At 41.6% G+C, this 21,505-nt stretch overlaps 1 protein-coding gene across 9 annotated transcripts in view; it reads right to left on the bottom strand.

Annotated features, from left to right (window-relative positions):
- BNC2 (basonuclin zinc finger protein 2) overlaps positions 1-21,505 on the bottom strand; it is a 419,967-nt gene that overhangs the window by 157,565 nt on the left and 240,897 nt on the right. The gene's annotated exons all lie outside the window — the stretch shown is intronic.

Raw genomic sequence — 21,505 nt, 5'->3', positions numbered from 1 at the left:
CAAGGAAACTCCCATAGATAGATTTTGATTTGGGAGACAGTATTTTGTTTAATTCAAGTGGGACTTCATTGCATAATCCTAGTGGAAGTGGGGAAGAAGCCTGGAGAGAGGGAATTCAGAAAGGCAAGCGAGCGAAGTCTTTGGGAGGGAGGTAGAGCCATTCCCTTTGGTTGGGCTATGGTTAAAGGTAAAGGCAAAGGGACCCCTGACCATTAGGTCCAGTCATGGCCGACTCTGGGGTTGCGGCGCTCATCTTGCTTTATTGTCCAAGGGAGCCGGCGTACAGCTTCCGGGTCATGTGGCCAGCATGACTAAGCCGCTTCTGGCGAACCAGAGCAGTGCACGGAAACGCTGTTTACCTTCCTGCCAGAACGGTACCTATTTATCTACTTGCACTTTGACGTGCTTTCGAACTGCTAGGTTGGAAGGAGCAGGGACCGAGCAACCGGAGCTCACCCCCTGTCACCAGGATTCGAACTGCCAACCTTCTGATTGGCAAGTCCTAGGCTCTGTGGTTTAACCCACAGCGCCACCCGCATCCCTGAGCTTTGGTTACCCTGTTATTAATCTGAGATAAAAACAACTATGTTTGCACACCAGGAAAACACCTTTTAAATTCAGCAACTGACCAGGTGGGCAGGTACAGTGCACGTGTAAACTGTTGAAACACAACCCTTGACCTTGGAAACGCAAAGGTCCTGAACTGCACACTATCTCTGTGCCTGGGATGGAATTATGGTTCACGGACATTCAGAGTGTTAAGATTTTACACAGCTCTGTACAACTTAATTCTGGAATACGAGCAAGTTAACTTTGCATGTTTTTAAACCATACTTTGAAGGCACACATTTCATAGAATCATAGAATTGTAGAGCTGGAAAGGACCCTAAGGCAATGCAGGAATTTCAGCTAAAGCATCCATGACAGATGGCCACCCAACCTCTGCTTAACAACTTCCAGTGAAGGAGATTCCACCACCTTCCGAGGGAGACCATTCTGCTGTCTAACTGCTCTTACTCTCAGAAAGTTCTTCCTGATGTTTATTCGGAATCTCCCTTCTTGTAACTTGAATCCATTGGTTCAGGTCCTATCGTTCTGGAGCAGGAGAAAACAAGCTTGTTCCAACCTTCGTGTGACAGCCCTTTGAAGATATTTGAAGATGGCGATCATATCTCAGTCTCCTCTTTTCCAGGCTAAACATACCCAGCTCCCTCAAATGTTCCTCATCAGGCTTCAAAGCAACGCAAGGAAGTGCTGTCCTGATTTTAGAGGCTCCTTAAGTAGAACAATATAATTCTTTACCCTGCATTTCGGCACTGCTAAATACTCCTGAGCCTTGCTACATCCCTTGTTTCCCAGTATCAGTCAGATATACCTTGTGAGGGGTTCAGTGCATCTTAGTGCTATATCAGTAGTTTTACATCATATTATATTAGTATTGTTTCTGACTTGTATTTATTTTCACTAATACAATTTGAAAGGTGCTAATATCATTATATTTCTCTGTGGCATTCATGAAAACAATACTAATATGATATGATGGCAAGAATACTAACAACACGTAAGACGGCTGATGAGATAACAAAGGTACTTTCAGTATGGGAAAACATGTAGCAGAGAAATGTTTTACAAAACCATGCACAACTGTTCTTCGGGGAGAAGCAAGGAAATGAAAATGACACTGGGGAGTAGAAGAAAGGGAAAGATAAAATGCCATTTGAAATCCTCTATCAGTACTAAGAAGCCCTGTAGTCAGACTCAGGGAAAAAAACAAAAACACCCCATGCAGTTTCTAAGAGAGAATCAAGTGCGCAGCAGTTGGGGAAATGGTGAAATCCATGTTAGGAATTATTAGGAATGGGACTGAAAGTAAAACGGACTGTTATACAAAACTATAGTGAGACTGTATTTGGAATGCCGTGCACAGTTCTGTTGACTTCAACTTGTAGAGGTGGAAAAGGTCAGAGAGGAGCAACCAAAATGGTGAAGGGACTCAAGCAATTACATTGCGAGGAAAGGTTACAATACTTGGAGTTTTAGGGGGCAGAAAGGCGGGTCAGGGAACATGATATAGGCATATAAAAAATATGTATGGTGTAAACCACAGAGCCTAGGACTTGCTGATCAGAAGGTCGGCGGTTCAAATCCCCACAACCGGGTGAGCTCCCATTATTCAGTCCATGCTCCTGCCAACCTAGCAGTTTGAAAGCATGTCAAAGTGCAAGTAGATAAATAGTACCTTCCGGCAGGAAGGTAAACGGCGTTTCCGTGCGCTGCTCTGGTTCACCAGAAGCAGTTTAGTCATGCTGGCCACATGACCCGGAAGCTGTCTGCGGACAAATGCCGGCTCCCTCGGCCTATAGAGTGAGATGAGCGCCGCAACCCCAGGGTCGGTCACGACTGGACCTAATGGTCAGGGGTCCCTTTACCTATGGTGCAGAGAAAGTGGATAGTCTTTTCGTAATAGTATAATTAGGACCCATCCAAGTAAACCGATTGCTAGAAGATTCAGGACCAATAAAAGGAGATACTACTTCACACAGTTACACTATGGCACCTGCTTCCACAACAGGTAGTGATTTTCATCAATTTGGATGGCTTTCAATGACTTCTAGCCGGTGCTGTTTTTCTAGAAAAAGAGGCCCCATCTTATGATGGAAATAGCGCCCACCTGAGAGGTTCCAGAACTGAGTTCTGGAGAATAACGGCTGGTGGGGGGGGGGGAGCCCTGCTTCTGGTCATGACAACAATGAACTACTTTCCATGTGAGAACAGGATGCTGAAATAAATGGGCCTTTAGTCCGATCCAGGAGTATTCTTCTTATGGAATGTGCACTGATTCGGCAAACCTACATTAAAATATAACAGCTGCTCTTTCTATTTGTTGCAGAAACACGACAAAAACCTAATCTGGCGTTCTCTATTCATATACATTTATTGAAGATTTCCTTATTGCGTGTGCGCACGCACACACACACACAAAAGACTGCTTGCTCTGCTGAAATAATAGGCTACACACAGGTAGCAAAATACAATGGAAGATGAGCCTCCTTTTCCTATGTGCACTGCATGTTTGGGCTGCCCATTTGCACTCCACACTACGTATGTTTTACAGCACGAAACATTAGGTAACCATACTGTACATTGCCAAACTTGATTACTGCATAAAAGATGGAGCAGCAATTAGCCGGTGTGGTCAAATGGGGCTTTGACCTGGAAGACCTGGGTTTAAACGAGGAGGGATGGGTGACTCAGTCTATTTCTGCTCTACATCATTTCATATTCATACCTTTGTGTTTAGACATATATTATTCAATACCTCCTCCAACAAAATAAGCATTTCTAAATGTATTTTCTCTCCAAATGCGCTTTTCCGAAGATGTTTCTCAATATCACTTTTTGGTTGGTTTTTTAACTGAATCCTAGTAACGCAAATAATTAACCTGGACACGGAAAATCCTTGCGCTGAATTTTCTCTCTCTCTTTTCGTCATCAAAATGTACATTCCTTGACTCACTCTGACTCAAAAAATGTCAGAAGCTTCACTGCCACAAATGCAATATGGTATAAATGTATGGATAAAAAAATTGTCTTGGGAAGATGGGCTGGAGAGCCTAGCGCCGTAAACATTAACCCCTAACACCTCAAACATTTTCCAACACTTTAGAAAGATTAAAGTGCCTTAAATCCATAAATTACACTGTATCAAGATTATTTCTGACCACCGCTCCAAAAAATGGACTTTTTCATCACTAAATTTTGATAATTAATATACCATTTTAAGCGCTCCCTTATTATCTTATTAGTATTATTGTTAAGTGCTTCTTTATTAATTTGGCAGACTGTGGAAAAGCCAAGCAATAACATTTTTGCTAACGAGGTACATTAGAAATTGACATTGTTCCTGTCTTCCAAACTTTGACATGAAAGAGAATGTGATTCCAGTAATTGCGAAAGAGACAGTTAAAACTTTACTCCATGGTCAGAGCAGAATGTTATTATGTGTAACTGCTTATTAAAAATAACCCTTATTGGTTCTCTCTAAAGGATTTTCTTTTATACATAGTTTTATCCTATAATTTTGTCCCTGTTGGGCATGCTGCCTAAATTTAAACACAAACAGTCAAGCAATGAAGAAACATTAACACATTTACTGTGAACAAAAACTCCCAGTTGTACAGTGAAATTTTAATACATTTCAACTTATCTCTTTTACTAATGGGGAGAGTACAAACCCTGCAGGAATTCGCTCTGCAAACTGGTAATTACAGTAGACTCACTTCTTATATAAATATATATGGTGCATAGGTACACTCAGTCAAGAACCACAGCTGCCCTTTTGATGTAAGTTAGAATATAAATATTTGTAGGAGGAAATATTATGAAAATCTACAACAATTCTAAAGGAATACATTTTGGGGGGGGGCGTATCATTTAACTGTTCTTATGTGCACATACAGTATTTATCAAATACATTTGCTTGCTTGAGCTCAAAACCTATAAGCATGCTTTTTTCATTCTTAATTCTCCCCCCAAAATAGAGCAGCATTCTAAATACATTTGCCACTGGTTCAGAATGAGTGCTTCCAGTCCAAAGATATGAAGCTGTATTGCTACAAATATGCAAATATTTTGTCTCCTCTTGTATTCTTTTGGGCTGGGATTTTTACATACAGATGTGTGTCTCATGCTCCATTATTTCCATTATTTATCTTTTTTTCTGGGGGGGGGATTATTCGAAATTTCCAACGTAACACAAATTAAAACTAATTAATTATTTGTCCCTTCTGGACTTTCCCCCACCCCACCCCTGGTTTCCACTTCTCCCTTTTGCTTCATTACACATCTTATCTTTCCCATTCAATCTCAAATCCATTTAATAACCTTAATACATGGTACTTCATAGATGCTATATCAATCCTGCTAATGTTTCTAACTCTTTACAATTAAATTTAAGGTATTCCATATTTTTTTCCAGTCTTGTACAAACTTTTCTTCATCTTGGTCACTGATCTGCCCAGTCATCTTTGCCATTTCAGCATAGTCTATCATCTTTGTTATCAATTCTTCCTTTGTTGGAACTTTCTCTTCCTTCCGATCTAACTACAGTACAGTCATACCTCGAGTTGAATGCGCTTCGGGTTGAGCGCGTTCGAGTTGCGCTCCACGGCAACGGAGCGTGTTACTTCCGGGTTTCGCCGCTCGCGCATGTGCAGATGCTCAAAATGACGTCACGCGCATGAGCGGTAGTGGCGAAATGCGACCCACGCACGCGCAGACGCGACGTCGCATCTTGCATTCCATTCGGGATACAAATGGGGTTCCGGAACGGATCTCATTCGCATCCCGAGGTACCACTGTATTTATCTATCATTAACCATCCAACTATCTATCACCCATCGCAAGAAGATAAAGGTCACTGCAAGGAGATTTCAGAAATATAGCCATCTAGTAAAGTTTGAGTCAGCAAAGATGAAATCCGGCAAACTTCACATGAGCAGAGAAGCCTGTATGTCTTCCTCATTGGAGTCTCTTTACCCTGCTAAACTGCCTCCTAGGAGATGTAAGATTAATGATGATGATGATGATGATGATGATGATGATAATAATAATAATAATATAACACCACCCTATACCCACAGGTCTCAGACCCTTGTTAACCCTTGTTAAAAGGATGTTGACATTGTTCGTTTAATTTTTCCATCATCCAAACTGTAAGACAGAAAGATAAATTGGGCAAACGCGAATCTCATAGCTATCACATTCTTGCACACAAACATCTTTGCGTACTATCCAGTCCTGTAAATGTGCAATAAATCGCTGCAAGGTTAAATAATGTGGATTTGATGGGGGGGCGGACTCCAATGCCCTTTCTGTCTGAGAATAGGTGAAAGGGGGCTGTGATGATGCCTCAAAACAGTAAGCATTTTTACTAAAAAAAAATGTGGGAGTTCCACAAAACAACAAACGGCCTGAAATTTTCTTAAGCTTTATATGGTGATAGCAACAACTAGGTCGAAGAAGAAGAAGAAGAAGAAGAAGAAGAAGAAGAAGAAGAAGAAGAAGAAGAAGAGGAGAGACAAACAGAGGGAATAATTCATTAACGGGCAACAACAACAAAGAAGCTTGCTATACGTCCCAAGGGCAACTTTGTTCCAACCCATCTGCAACATGTCTGCATCCATACATAACCCTGTTTACATATGTTATAAAGCAGGGATTGGGAAGCTGCAGTGCTAAATATATTGTTGGTCTCCAAATTCCTTGAGTACCATCCAGCATGTCCAACAATCAGGGATGATGGGGGTTGAGGCCAAATGTCATCTAGAGAGCAACAAGGTCCCAATCACAGTCCGTTCATCCCCTGCCTATGATGCACAGCTACTGCACATGATAAAATGTGAACAAGGGCATTGTTTATTGGAAACCAAATGGTGACATCAGGCATATAAAAAGGGTACTTTTAATCTGTGGTGTATATAGCAGGGATCTGGTATTTGATAATATAAAGGTGGGATCTTGCATTGCATATCCGGTTGTACCAGATGATCCTGGTGGTTCCTTCCAACTCTACCGTTCTGTGATCCTGTGATCATTGAATCATAGAGTTGGGGCCACAAGGGGCATCTAGTCCAATCCCCGGCCATGCAGGAATCTTGCCCACAGCAGTCCCTGGGTGGGCTTGAACCACCAACTTTCTGCTTAACAGCCAGACTCACTAACCCAATTTAGATAAATAATTGAAAACTAAAAGGACAACTCGGGAGGTCCAGCAGTGAGAGGTCACACATTGTGGTCGCCCAGAAGTTGGGTCATCCATCACTTGGTATGCAGTGGTGAGATAAGTAAACCAGGCCCTCTTTGAGAGAATACACTAAAACGTTTCTTTCATGAAGAACCCTTGCTCCCTGAAACTCAAATCAGTTTTATTGCATTAGTGTTTTGAATCAAGGCTCTAAAGCCATTTGTGTGTGGTCACTAATTAGTGGGGGGGGGAGGGCAAGGGTACAGCTTTACAGCATTAGGATTCATTGAGGGTGGAAAAACCCTGCCATTTTGGAAGAAGGAAAAGCATTTGCACAAGAAAAAGCATGCCAATTGATTATGGGAAAACCTGGCCCTGATGCCCCAAGAAACCAGTTGTGTACAGCAGCAGCACCTCCTTCTATATTTATGAAGTGTAAAGGTGAAGGGCATTCTGCTGAGATTAATACAAATAAATGCACACAATTATTCATTTAGCTCCAACAACCAAGCTTTGTTACAAACAGTTGCTTGTTTATATGTTTGTGGTGGAAAGCAGCCAGCCTTCTTCCACATTATTGTCATCCTAACCTCTTGGCAGCAGCAAATGGAGCAGAGAATATCAATCTTTTACTTGTGACCCTAGCTGATTTACACACAGAGACAGGCGGAAACACCAACAAAACTCTGAGCTCTTCCACAATTTATAACAATGACTTCTATGTTGGGTCAAAAAGCACCCAACCTGGTTTACGAAAGCCAACATGCCTTCTTGCTTGGTTAGAAAGGGAAAATTTGATTCTGCAGGAAGCATTCCTGCTACTGATGTCACTTTGATGCTGTTGCTCCTGTACACACATAGCATATTGGCACAAATATAAGCTGTACCCGAATATAAGCCATACCTTTACAATTCATTGCGGGGGGGGGGGGGGGGAGAGAGAGAGAGAGAGAGAGAGAGAGAGAGAGAGAGAGAAAGAAAGACACTACCCAAATATAAGCTGCTCTCTTAAAATTCCACAGGCACTCATACCCGTTCCGTTTTACCATGTTTGTTTCAGCAGCAATATTGTAAAAGCCAGTTTTTGTAAGGTTGCGAATTTAAGCCGCACTTTAACTTTTCATGGTCAGAATTTGGAGAAAAAAGTGAGGCTTATATTCAGGCCAATATGGTAGTTTACCAGGCCACTTCTATGGGCTGAGTCCCATTGGACCTATGGCTGCTGTTTTGTAAAAATAAAGTATTATTTATCAAACACCTATAGCCTCTGCCTTTAGGTGTACTCTAAATTAGACATGCAGACATAACATAGGAAGAATCTAAGAGAGGGTGAAAGGGACTTGAACATAAGGAGTTAAAACCAATGAGAAGAGAGACGATAGAAGGAAGGTGAAACTGTTCAGTTAGGGGGGAAAGCAGGTCAGAGTGGGGGGTGGAGTTCAGTCTGATGGCTTCTCTTCTCTTTTAATTATTTTTGGAAAGATTTTTTTTTTACCTATTGAGGATAGGTAGAAAAGAGAAATCCTAAAGTAAAATATGGGAAATGGGAGGGAAGAAGAAAGAAGATGGTGTCAGCAAGAAGAACAAAGGGAATGAGGATGAATAAAGACAGGCAGAAGAAGAAAATATAAGTAGGGGAGAGGAAGAGGGCCAAGAAATTTGAATTAAGACAGCTGTAGTAAGGTTTGCTGCAAGGCTGCACACTTCATGTTGTGGGAAGGCCAAAATGTTTCGGGGGGGGGGATTTTTGTTTACATGTGTGGCTCTTCACAGACATGATGTCATGATTTTATGCAGCCAATCAGACTTGCCTACATGACAACATCACTGAGGCCAGCCCAGAGAAATGTGTTTACTCTGTATTGGCTTAGTTTGCCCTCGGCAATATCATAAAATATGATTGGATGTGAACAATTATTATTAGATAACAGACACTACCAACTCCTTTCAGTCCAGTCCTTTCAAAATTCCTTGAAATGGGGTGGGTGGATTCGAGTGAGCAGTGGATCTTTCCATAGTGAGGGGGAAAGTTGTGCAGGGGGCGAAGTAATTGTGGTCCCTGATCATAATAGGGTTCAACCTTCGTTCAAGCAGACATGAATCAAAGCTCCCTTCAGACCCTCCTGATGCAGCGTGGGACGGTCGGAGACTAAGTGAGTGGGACCGGTATTCAAAGAGATGCCTCTTTTGGTACCTGCCTCTTGCCTTTCATGTTCAGGCCAGTGACCAAACTTGGTTTATTATGGTCATAAAAGGGCTCCAATTTTAGTAATCACAATGCCCTGCATAATGCTTGCCTGTGGCCGCCAAGTCTGCTCACAGAGCTTATCAGAAACATAGTTTATTAATATTTCCCGGGTGGAAAGGCTTGACGATGCACACAAAAAGTCTATGATACAATGAGTCTACAAAATGGACTTACGTTGAATCTAGTCCAGGACTTTCAATCGCTTTTGAAATTATCCAATTCGTAGACTTTCTCAGTCCTACTGCCTGAGCTCATTTGACCCAAGATGCCTTGATCTTCCTTACTCAAATTCTGTTCCCCACCACTGTGCCCCATGCCCATCCCCATATATCAGTCATTCAGATTTCAGGTGAGAGCCAAATGTTTAAACGTTTTTGCCGATTCCCCCTGCTACCCCAAAATCACAAAATTCGTTTGGATTCTGGTAGGCAGGCACCTATTAGCTGTGCTCTTCAGAGTGCGATCCTTTCTTCATTATAACTTGTTGAGTATAGTTTGGTTTCTCACTGACACATTGACGACAGTGTATGTATTTGGTGATACAGGATGCATAATAAATTTAATTAAAGAAAACAGAATTACTAGGAAGACAAGAGGAAAATGATTTGTAGTGTCAGGGATTAGTCATAATTTAATAACCTTTTTACAACTTCGCAAGATAAACTCGCCAGAAAAAAAGTTGTCGTTTTTAAAAATCACTTATGTTCAAGCGTAATTGAAGACCGTGAACGGCACACTTGTTTCTGGTGGTTTAAAAAGAACCACCAGTGTTTCTAGGAAGAAAACATTATGCCAGCAATTGGAAGTGGTGCTCCATTAATATTCAGTACATGCCAACACCTAAAATAAATAAAAAAATCGGGAAGAAAATGTGTTGTGCCAAGTTTATTTTGGCAATACTGCATGGCATGATTTGTACTCAGACTTTTTTTTTTTAATAAAAAGTCTTTTACAAATTCAAATCCTTTCCAATTAAAAAGAGAGAGAGAGAGAGAGAAGAGGAAGTAGTATTTCTGAAGCTCGTCTAGTTTTACTTTCCAACTCGGCCTGAACGTACTGTAGTACACAAATTCCAGTTTTCTTTGAATTATGATTTGACAAGTCTAAGCCAATGCAGCAGGATCATAAGGTGACATTCAATTAAAATTTACTCAGAATAGACCCACTGAGATTAAAAGACCTAACTTGGTTATATTCATGCCAATAGGTCTACTCTGTGTAAAACTTAGTTGAATACCACCCAGCATCATCATTATTTTTTGCTTGTTTGTTTGAGTTTCTTTAATGGATTGGTTAGGCCAGGGGTCGCAAACTAAGGCCCGGGGGCCGGATGCGGCCCCCCAGGCTTGTAAATCCAGCCAGCGTCATGAAGCTGGAACCTGCTGCAAAGCTGAGACTCCCAGCGATGGCGATGGGAGGAAGAGGCTGAGAGGCGGTGGCTTTGCCACTCAAATGTCTGGTTTACCTCAGTGGTGTTTGGTTGACAGAGAAGAAGGAAGAGGAGGAGGAGTTTGGATTTGATATCCCGCTTTATCACTACCCTAAGGAGTCTCAAAGCAGCTAACATTCTCCTTTCCCTTCCTCCCCCACAACAAACACTCTGTGAGGTGAGTGAGGCTGAGAAAAGTGTGACTAGCCCAAGGTCACCCAGCAGCTGCATGTGGAGGAGCGGAAATGCGAATCCGGTTCACCAGAGACGTCCCACGCTGCACTGAGGTAAACCAGGTGCAGCGTTTAATTGGTAGAGCCGCCGCCGCTCGGCCTCTTCTTCCTGCCGCCATCGCTGGGAGTCGCAGCTTCGCGGTGTGGCCACTTCCTCCAGTCGCCGTCGCGCCCTGGTGCTCCTGTGGGCCAGAGAGCGGAGCGGACGAGCTCACTCTGCCTACCCACGAGAAGAAGAAGCAACAGCGGTGGTGGTAGTGGCGGCAGCAGCCCCTGGGAAGGTAAGCGAAGCGGGTTGGGCTGGGGCTCCACTGATGTGAAGGGAGTCCAATCCTGCTTGGAAAGTGTTTTCTTCCTGGCAAGTTGGCTGGGTCACCCAACTCTCGATCACCTGACATCATAATGATATGAAATATTAGAGAGTAGAGTGGTCTCCCTCACCTGTCAAAGGTAACCTGCAGGGGCAGGCAAGACAAAGATCTAACCTACTGGGCCAAAACACCCTACACTGGCTGGGATTCTTCTTCTTCTTCTTCTTACTTAAGAAAACATGTAAAAACTTAAGAACCTTTAATAAACTTAAAATCAACTTAACTCACAAGTTGTTGGTCAAAACGTTAAATCAAATTTAAACATCCAACAATTATTCACATCTCAAGACTTTTCCAGTCTAAAAGAACTACCCATGACTCAAACCCACTTCAAACCAAAACAGGCCACGAAAATTCTCCGATCGTACACATCATGCATCCGAACAATCTGGTCTTGAATAGCAGTTGTGACATTATGCAAACTGTTCTGTGCGTCATTTGCATATCCCGCAGTTTGCCGTCCTTAGAATGGTCTGCGAAGGATAGTGAGCCACGCAATTGCTGGAATTTCCTTGGCCAATCTCCTAATGCCTCACAAACATAATACCCACGTTCGGGAAACCGCTGCTATTTATAATTTCCAAGGCCTTCTGGCGTGCCTCTTTGACTGTCCAATTAATGCTTCATATTTGTCTGAGCCCTCATCAGTGCAATAACGGAGTACCAATTTGCATTCTGTAGTATGTAAACCCGACCTTGAAACCTGTCATAGTGGGTAAAGGTAAAGGGACCCCTGACCATTAGGTCCAGTCGTGACCGACTCTGGGGTTGCAGCGCTCATCTCACTTTATTGGCCAAGGGAGTCGGTGTACAGTTTCCGGGTCATGTGGCCAGCATGACTAAGCCACTTCTGGCGAAGCAGAGCAGCACATGGAAACGCCATTTACCTTCCCGCCGGAGACGTACCTATTTATCTACTTGACTTTGATGTGCTTTCGAACTGCTAGGTTGGCAGGAGCAGGGACTGAGCAACGGGAACTTACCCCATCGCGGGGATTCGAACCGCCGACCTTCTGATCGGCAAGTCCTAGGATCTGTGGTTTAACCCACAGCGCCACCCGCGTCCCTGTCATAGCCGGTGGCCATGTCTAAATTGTCTAGCTTTCCCAACACCTCTGAAACTCTATCAACCTCAACCTCCACCACCAACCTCCAAAAGAATGTGTCAACGAGGTTAACCTGTATTTGCCCAATTTTAATTTGCTACATCAACACACCGCTGCTGGGATTCTTATTTGAAGTTCAAATGTTTCCTCTCCAAGTGCTATTTCTTTTTCTATACAATGTTACTAAGGCATAATGCAATACCATTAAAAACAAACTAATCTAAATAATAAAAAACATAAAAGGAAAAGAAAGTGCAGGGTCCTCTTTCAAAGGTAGGTCTTAACCCTTGTCTGACGCTGAAACAGGTGGACTCTCCCAGCCCTCACAGGGGAGCTTTCCTTTCTTCTCCTGCCTTTCACCCAGGGTCCTTCACCAACCCCAACCATCCATCACCTTCATCCAGTATAATCCCAATAAGACCCAGAGCTGAGGACACCAAGTGCTCTTTCTCATGAACATGTGGACACAAGCAGTGTGGGAGGGGCTCAAAGGCAACTTGGACCTTGGAACTGCTCTATGAGCATGCAAACGTTAACATTTGACATTCAGATTTGTTGACGTTCCTGCACCGCAGAGGGTTGGACTAGATGACCCTGGGACCCTTCCAATATCTTCAGTTCCATGATTCTATTATTCTATGGCCATACATCTGAGAGGCAAGCCCCTGTGGCAAGTGCATCCCCTGCAAAAGTGCTGTAAAACCCACTGTATCCCACCATGTCAGCAGATTAAACTTGTTTTACAGACACCTCCTAAAACAGGGCAGAAGACCAAATGGTTATGCCATACTGCAGGCTCCATATCGTTAGTATTGCCAAGCTGGGTGGCTGGAAGCCAGTCCCTGTCTTAAAGGGTAAAGGACCACATTCTTTTAATTCTTGTGAGGATGGAAGAATAGATGAAATTAGATTAGATTAGGTAGACTGGATCGCTATGTAAAAGACACTGTTGCTCACTAATGCTCTCAAGGAGATATTTAATTTGTTGCACAGACGCAAAGAGAAAGTAGCTGTCAGTTTAAGTGCCATTTCTGTCACACTTTTTAATAATATACTGTTCCTGTAATTATACTGCGGTTCTTTTATATTTAGTAAAAAGCTTGCTTAGTTTTACAACGAAAAACAATTTAAGAAATTATAGAAACAGACTGAACACAGCGGTTCATTTGTTGAGGCAATTATCCAGATCCTTGTCAAGGAAAAAGGAGAGAGAGAGAACAAAGACTGTGATGTGCAAAAAAAAATGTTTCTAATTCTATGCTATAATGCTTACAATATGTCTGTGGTTGTGTTGGATTATGTTAATAAACTGCAGTCAAAATGTATTTGTCACAACACAAAGGAAGGGCGCTATCAATCGTCTTGCCAGATATTTTAAATTAGTCACCAAAATGTCTAGCCAAGGTTTCCTCCATGACCCTCACATGGAAGAGTGAGGCTTATTGGACAGTTTTTCCTGTGAGACCAGACTGCCCCCCCTTCAATGCTCAAGTATCTTGAAGAATCTAGAAAGTAACTGTAAAGTGTGCTGCCCAGCCAAAATTCTTCTTTTTCTTCTTTGATTTAAAGGGACTAGCATCCTTAAGGAACTCAGGACACTAGTGTTTTGGATGTGGTGAGAATAGGCATGGTAGGCTTAACTTAAAAAAAGTGGTAAAGCTCCTTATGAAATAACTGGTTGTCCAAAGAAAAAGATCAAAGAATCAACACTTTCAGCTTCCATGCAAACTTTTTTAAAAAAACAAATACACAGGCCTTTTCCCTAATAACCATTGCAAACTATTGGGAAATACATTATCTGTTGCTTTTTGCAATGCAAACATTTGCGTACAACAGCTTGGGAAAAGGACACCTCCAAAACAAGTTAACAATCCCAGAACTTTTTGTTTTTTTAAAAAAAAATGCTATGTAAGGTAATCATTGAGGAAATTCAGGCCACATATTTTTAAAGGTCAGAACTAAACTATTTTTGGAGGGGTGGGATCCTCCATCAATCCAAACATGCATCATCTTGTTTATGTAAAGATTTTTTTAATAAATAAAAATCGTGGGTAAAGACTTTTGGACAGTAGGAAACACAAGTATTACTCTCTCATCACAGATGATGCTCCCACCATGAAGTTCCTTTCCTACAATTAGATTATGTAGATGTCATTGGAAGATGTTGCTGAAAGCTGTTTACATCATTTGACAGCTATGAAAGGAGGGGGAAAGCGAAGCGCAAGTGCACAAGCACATAAGTCAAAACAAAACGAGCATTCAACGTAGATTATGAAATGCGAATGTGCTGCAAAGCATTTCAATGTAATAATAAAAATATGGATCCTGTTTCTCCATTCCCCACCTCCCTGCGACATCTGGAGATAGTTTGGCAAAGCAATTGCCAGAAACCAAATAATATCTCTGCCTGACTAGTTCTTTTCCTCTGCATACAAACAATTAATAGAATATGCAGCCCATTTTCAATGTGTTCATACTGATTAGGCTGTTTCCTGAAATTAAGTAGCTGTTTTGTAATGTAATATTGCATAATTGGGCAGAAAAAACAACAACCTTGCCTTTTCTTTGGTAAAAGGAGAATACTGTTAAAGAAAACCAAGTTGACCACTTGAAGAACATGAGTTGCAAGTAAGCATCTGTGCAGTCCCATATTTAAGCCCTGCACTTTTGCAAAGCCAACTCCAGGAGCATTCAGAATCTCTAGCTAGAGAGCTGGACTCCACTCCTCTCCACAAAGGGGAAGATGTGTTGCCTCTGCATGTGTCTTGAGGGGCAAGCTGGACATTTTCCTTCATAAGCTCTTTTAAAAATGTCCCTTTAAAGGAGAAGGGACATTTGAGATGGAGAAGTTGACGACTTGGAGAAAAACACATGCAGATAAGCAACTTGTGTTTTATTTTTCATGATCTCTGTGCATAATGTAGTCAATGAAATAAGACGTTTGGTGCAAAAGTCTTGGGAGGTTGGGTGGTTGAATCATGTCATACCATCGCTATACCAGCTGCACTGGATTACTGGTAGATTCCTAGACCCAATTTAAAGTGCTAATTTCATAGGGGTAAACATAACAGCAAAAAATTTGAGTCTATTTAAAGATAATTATGAGAAATGCTGGTTGGAAATTAAGAGAGACTTGGACAGTTGGTCAAAATTAAAACTTTCATTGTTAGGCCGAATAGCTGCCATTAAGATGAATGTATTGCCAAAAATGTTATTTTTGTTTCAGACTTTGCAGATTGTAGACAAAACGGAGTGCTTCCGGAAGTGGCAGAAAGATATTTCTAAATTTGTCTGGCAGGGCAAAAAGCCCAGAATTAAGTTCAAGATACTAACGGATGCGAAAGAAAGAGGGGGCTTTGCCCTGCCAGACTTAAAATTGTACTATGAAGCCGCAGCTTTCTGCTGGCTAAAAGACTGGCTACTTCTTGAGGACACGGATGTACTGGATCTGGAAGGTTTTAACAATGCATTTGGATGGCATGCATATTTATGGTATGATAAGGTTAAGATCAATAAGGCCTTTAAGAACCATATTGTCAGGAAAGCAGTATTCAATGTCTGGATAAGATACAAAGACTTACTGGAGAATAAAACTCCGAGGTGGCTGTCACCCTTGGAGGCTAAGGCCCCAAAAAGAGCCAATATGGAGGCCAATTGGCCAAAGTATTGGGAGATATTAGAAAGAGATGGAGAAAATTGGAAATTGCAGAGTTTAGAGAAAATAAAAGATAAAGTGCGAGACTGGCTACACTATGCTCAGATTAAAGAAGTATTCAAGAATGATAAAAAGTTAGGATTCCAGGTGGAGAAATCGAAGTTGGAAACAGAACTGTTAGAACCTAAGACTAAAGTACTTTCAAAAATGTATAATTTGCTGCTGAAATGGAACACACAAGACGAAATGGTTAAATCGGCAATGATAAAGTGGGCACAGGATATTGGGCATAATATTATGTTTGAAGATTGGGAAAGGTTGTGGACCACTGGGCTGAACTTCACTGCATGTAATGCTCTGAAGGAAAATGTAATGAAAATGATATACAGATGGTACATGACCCCAGTTAAATTGGCTAAGATATACCATTCGTCTGATAATAAATGTTGGAAATGTAAGGAAAATGAAGGAACATTCTTTCACCTCTGGTGGACGTGCCCTAGAGTGAAGGCCTTCTGGGAGATGATATATAATGAATTAAAAAAGGTGTTTAAGTATACCTTTACCAAAAAACCAGAGGCCTTCCTCTTGGGCATTGTTGGCCAGAATGTGTTAAAGAAGGACAGAACATTTTTTATGTATGCAACAACGGCAGCAAGGATACTGATCGCTAAGAATTGGAAGACTCAAGAGCTACCCACCCTGGAAGAATGGCAGATGCAGCTGATGGACTATATGCAACTAGCTGAGATGACCGGCAGAATCCGAGATCTGGGAGAAGAGAGAGTTGAAGAAGACTGGAAGAAATTTAAGATTTACTTACAAAAATATTGTAATTTGGCTGAATGTTGATAGGGATGCCAGAACAGAAATAATTGTCTATCACTAAACTAGATTTAAGTTTAACCATATTTTAATGACTGAATCTAAAGACTACGAACAAAATGATAATTTGCTTGGAAATAATTTTACAACGATGCAAGTGTGTGGGGGAGGTGTGAGGGAGTCCAAAGTTATGGTGAAAAGATGTTAAATAATTAATGTGGTTTTACTGAATATGCCTTTTTGTATTGAAAAACCTTAATAAATATATATTGAAAAAAAAATAAAGTGCTAATTTCAGTTATTACAGCTTTAAATCCAGTGTGAGGAACCTTAGGCCCTCTAGATATTGTTGGACTTCAACTCCCATCAGCCCCAGTGAGCCTGGCCAATGGCTAGAGGTGTTGGCTTAAATGATTTGGGTTGGAGCTAAATAAAATGCCAGCTTCACCCATATCAACCTGCCCACATTCGAAGATCAACATTAGATGCCCTTCTCATTTACCTGCCAGTATGGACACTGAGATTGGTGGGTGCAAGGTTAGGGCTTTTTCTGTGGTGGGCCCATGGCTCTGGAAAACTAACCAACTAATGGGCGGGGTGATGATCTATAGGCCAACACTGTCTTCAGAGCTGCAGGTTCTCCACCTCTATCCTGCAGCTTGCAGGTAAATGCTATAGCTCTCAAATAATTAAACTAGTAAAGTGATTGAAATGATGGAAATAGTGAAATGTTACAAAATGCTCAAATAAGACTTCCCAAAGAAAAGCTTTCTGACAGATGCTGAGAAATGTGACTGCACATCTTAATTAAGACATCCCAGCCTAATCAAATTTGTAAAAAAATGTTACTGACTGCCAAGAACATGGAACAACCACCAAAGAAAGGTTGTTTGAATTCACAGGAAGAACAGGAAGAGGAAACATGCATGAGAGTGTCTCTCCACAGGATCAGGAAACCATCTCCCTATGCAATGGGCATACTTGCTGCATACTTGTGGCAAATAGGATGATGGAAGGGTGACCCCAGTGCCAAATATGGGGCCCTGATACTGAAGACTCAGGGGCCACTTGTGGGTATCTTCTCCTGCTCTGTTTAACATAACTACAAGAGAGTTGTTTTGACTGGCAAGAAGTGTGATTGCATGTTGTAAACACCAAGTTCACAGTAGAATTGGAGTTTGGTTTGAAATGCCTCAGTCCCATGAGAGGGGAGCCCAAGATCCCAGACTTGGCCTGTATTCACTCATAACACCATCAGTGTGGCTAGCCAGCCTTCAAACCTGTCAAACTGAACTTAGAATATATTTTTCGTTTTAAAACAGTAGAAAGAGTTCACTTAACATCAGTTCACAACTCTGTCCAAATAATAATAATAATAATAATATTTATACCCCACCCATCTGGCTGGGTTTCCCCAACAACTCTGGGTGGCTTACAGAATACATAAAATATTATAAAGCATCAAACATTAAAAACTTCCTGATACAGGACTGCCTTCAGATGTCTTGTAAAAGTTGCATAGTTATTTATCTCCTTGACATCTGACGGGAAGGTGTTACACAGAGAGGGTGCCACTACAGAGAAGGCCCTGTGTCTGGTTCCCTGTAACTTTGCTTCTCGCAGTAGTAATAAAAATAACCGTAGGAGAGTTATTACATGAATGGCTTGGGGGGTTGTGTACTCCCCCCTCCTCTTGCACATGCAAAATCACATTTTCACTTCCTCTTTTGTAGCAAACCATCATTTGGCATTATGCCCCAATCCAGGCAATCTGTTTTTTGCCCAGTTTCGATTTAATACCAAAACTCTGGTTTTTACAATGCAAGAGGAAATCATGGGGGTTCCAAGGGAGGGAAGGAGCATGCAAGCAAATGACTCATTTATCGAACATCAAACCATGATTTGATATAACTGAATGAAATCAGTGCATGAAGTCCTTGTAATAGTGATTTGGGAAAACCAGGAGACCCAAACCACAAAAAGTTCTCCTGCACAAGCTCCTTCAAACGAAACAGTAGTGCTCTTGCACAGACCCCATTCATTTCAATCAGGCTTATAACTTTTTGGAAGATGGGTGTCCTCTATGACTTAGGGCTATCAATTGAACCAATTTTGATTTGTTCCCCACGCAATGCTCGAACACATGGTGAAACACATGACCCTTCCATGAGCTGAGTAAAGCAGCATGAGATCTGTGGATCCAACACCTTCTTCTCCAATTGATGAGCGTTACATCTGACAATGGACTATAAAATAGGAGTGTTTGAAATATTTTTATCAGGGGAAAAAAATAGTAACATGGATGTTAGTATCAAACTTGACTGCTCTGGCTTGACTACATTGATTGCCAGTTAGTTTCCGGGTCCAATTCAAAGTGCTGGTTTTGACCTATAAAGCCTTAAATGGCTGAGGACCACAATACCTCAAGGACCATCTCTCCCCATATGAACTGATCCAGACTCTGCGTTCACCATCTGAGGCCCTTCTTCATGCGCCCTTTCCATGATAGGTCCAGAGGGTGGGAACACAAGAATGAACCTTTTCTGGAGCAGCTCCCCATTTATGGAATGCTTTCTCCAGGAAGGTTCATCTGGCACATCCTTAGGCTTCTGGTGAAAATGTTCCTCTTTAACCAGGCCTTTAGCTGATTAATATTCTATGGACTTTTATATGTGTTTGCGTGTGGAGAGCTGTTATTGTTTAGTTTTGGTTTCACAATTTATTTTGTACTTTTTATCATATATTTTTAACTTGTCAACTGCCCTGAGATCTTTGGATGAAGGGCGGTATATAAATTTTAACAACAACAACAACTCGTAAAGGGGACCCCTGACCATTAGGTCCAGTCGTGGCCGACTCTGATGTTGCGGCACTCATCTCGCTTTATTGGCCAAGGGAGCCGGTGTACAGCTTCCGGGTCATGTGGCCAGCATGACTAAGCCGCTTCTGGCAAACCAGAGCAGTGCATGGAAACACCGTTTGCATTCCTGCTGGAGCGGTACCTATTTATCTACTTGCACTTTGACGTGCTTTTGAACTGCTAGGTTGGCAGGAGCAGGGACCGAGCAACGGGAGCTCACCTCATCGCAGGGATTCGAACCGCCGACCTTCTGATCAGCAAGTCCTAGGCTCTGTGGTTTAACCCACAGCACCACCTGCACCCCAACAATAACTCATACAGTTGCCTGAATTTCACCACAGAATAGTCACCGCAGAATAGCAGGGCATTTAGAAATGCAACGTCTAGGCACAACTTTAAAATGGCAGATGCTCCAGTTCATTCTTCCCTTCTCCTACTTTCCATCTTAGTGTCCGTATCATCCTGATATGGAATGGGATATATTAATTGCTTTAACTGGTTTCGTTGTCGGAGTTTAAGGATTCATATTTGTACATGGTTGTATCACTTTGTCTAAAAAGTAGCCTCAAATAATGTACATTTCAAATAAGGAAGAACGCCTATTTCTAGCAGGAAATGTTTTCCCCCTTAATTTAACAAGAGACAAGAATACCCATTGGCTATGTATATTAAGTCTTGCCTGTGGGTTACATACACTTAAACGCTGCATTAAAAAGCTGTAACAAACTCTCCAACATGACTACTTAAGGACCATCCATCTTTTCAAATGATTTTCTGCGATACCAGTTCTTTCCATTAAAATCAAAATATATTTAAAATGATCTAAGGCTTTTGACTTATCAGCGGCGTGGCACACAATTAACTGGAACAAAAGAATTATTACAACTGTAGTCCTGATTCTCCCCCCTCCCCCTTTTTTTAACAAAAAGAGTCTTCTGTTAGCTTTGCTTTGACATCGGTTATCTTGGGGAATATTTCATTGTGTCTAAGGCAGAGTCAAGGAAGCTCTCTCAAACCAAGGGTCGTTTAAGGGGTGGTATGTGAGGGGCAAAAGGGCCACAGGCAGAAGTAGAGAGAGGAATTGTACAATAAGCTCGTTCCTAAATGCACAAGCTCTCTCACACCTTTCTCTATCCCCTATCCATGTATGCAAGAAGCATTACAATAGTTAAGGGCATATAGGAGGCAAAAATACTCAAGAAGAATGAGAAGCAATACCTATGAGAGGTGTTTCAGACTCTCCAACATTTCTCTGAAGGGCTGCCTTCAGATGTCTTCTAAAGGTTGCATAGTTACTTATCTCCTTGGCTCGGGGGTTGCATAACTCCATACCCTCCAACATTTCTCCAACGAAAATAGGGATGTCCAAATCAAAGCTGGGATATTCCACAACCAAATCAGAAACCAGGATGGCTCTGCTGATGCCCCGGAAAATTTCAAGTCTTACATTCTAAGAATTGGGAACTTTCCACTGGCAGCACAACCAGTGACAGTTCACCACAGGGTATTCAGAAAGAGTGTGGTAATAGTCACTAAAAACAACCCCGTGTACAAGCAGCTCTTGGCAAAATGTCACCAGGTTTGCCAGTATTAGCTGATAGTTTAGCCAAAGGTGTTTGGAAAGATGCTTAGTCAAAATTGGCCCACTACTTTTTTGCTGAAGAGATTTCTTCTAATTTTCCTTTAACTGTTTTTGAATTGCTTTAATTGTTGTGCTTCTTAATTGCTTGTTTTATTGTATATTTTAATTTGAAATGGTTTAACGCCCCCAATTATTGTGTATTTTAATTATGAATTGATTTCGTAGTTGTAAAACATTTATAATTGTAAGCCAAAGACAAGCCATTTTGGTATATAAGAGGCATATAAATTAACAATTACAAGAATTGAACTGTCATGTGCTTGGACGTTCACACTTTTTTTAGAAGCACGTTTATCTGAATTTTGGCTGCTGTGAAGGCCTAATGTCCAAAATTAATCTGACAGTATACTGATGGCTCACAACACCATGTAATTTGGCTGTACGGCGCAAC

This window comes from Podarcis liolepis (genome assembly GCF_965112155.1).
Source record: "Podarcis liolepis genome assembly, chromosome: 17".
NCBI lineage: Eukaryota > Metazoa > Chordata > Lepidosauria > Squamata > Lacertidae > Podarcis > Podarcis liolepis.
Note: the sequence above shows the minus strand (reverse complement) of the source record. Positions and strands in the feature narration are given on the sequence as shown.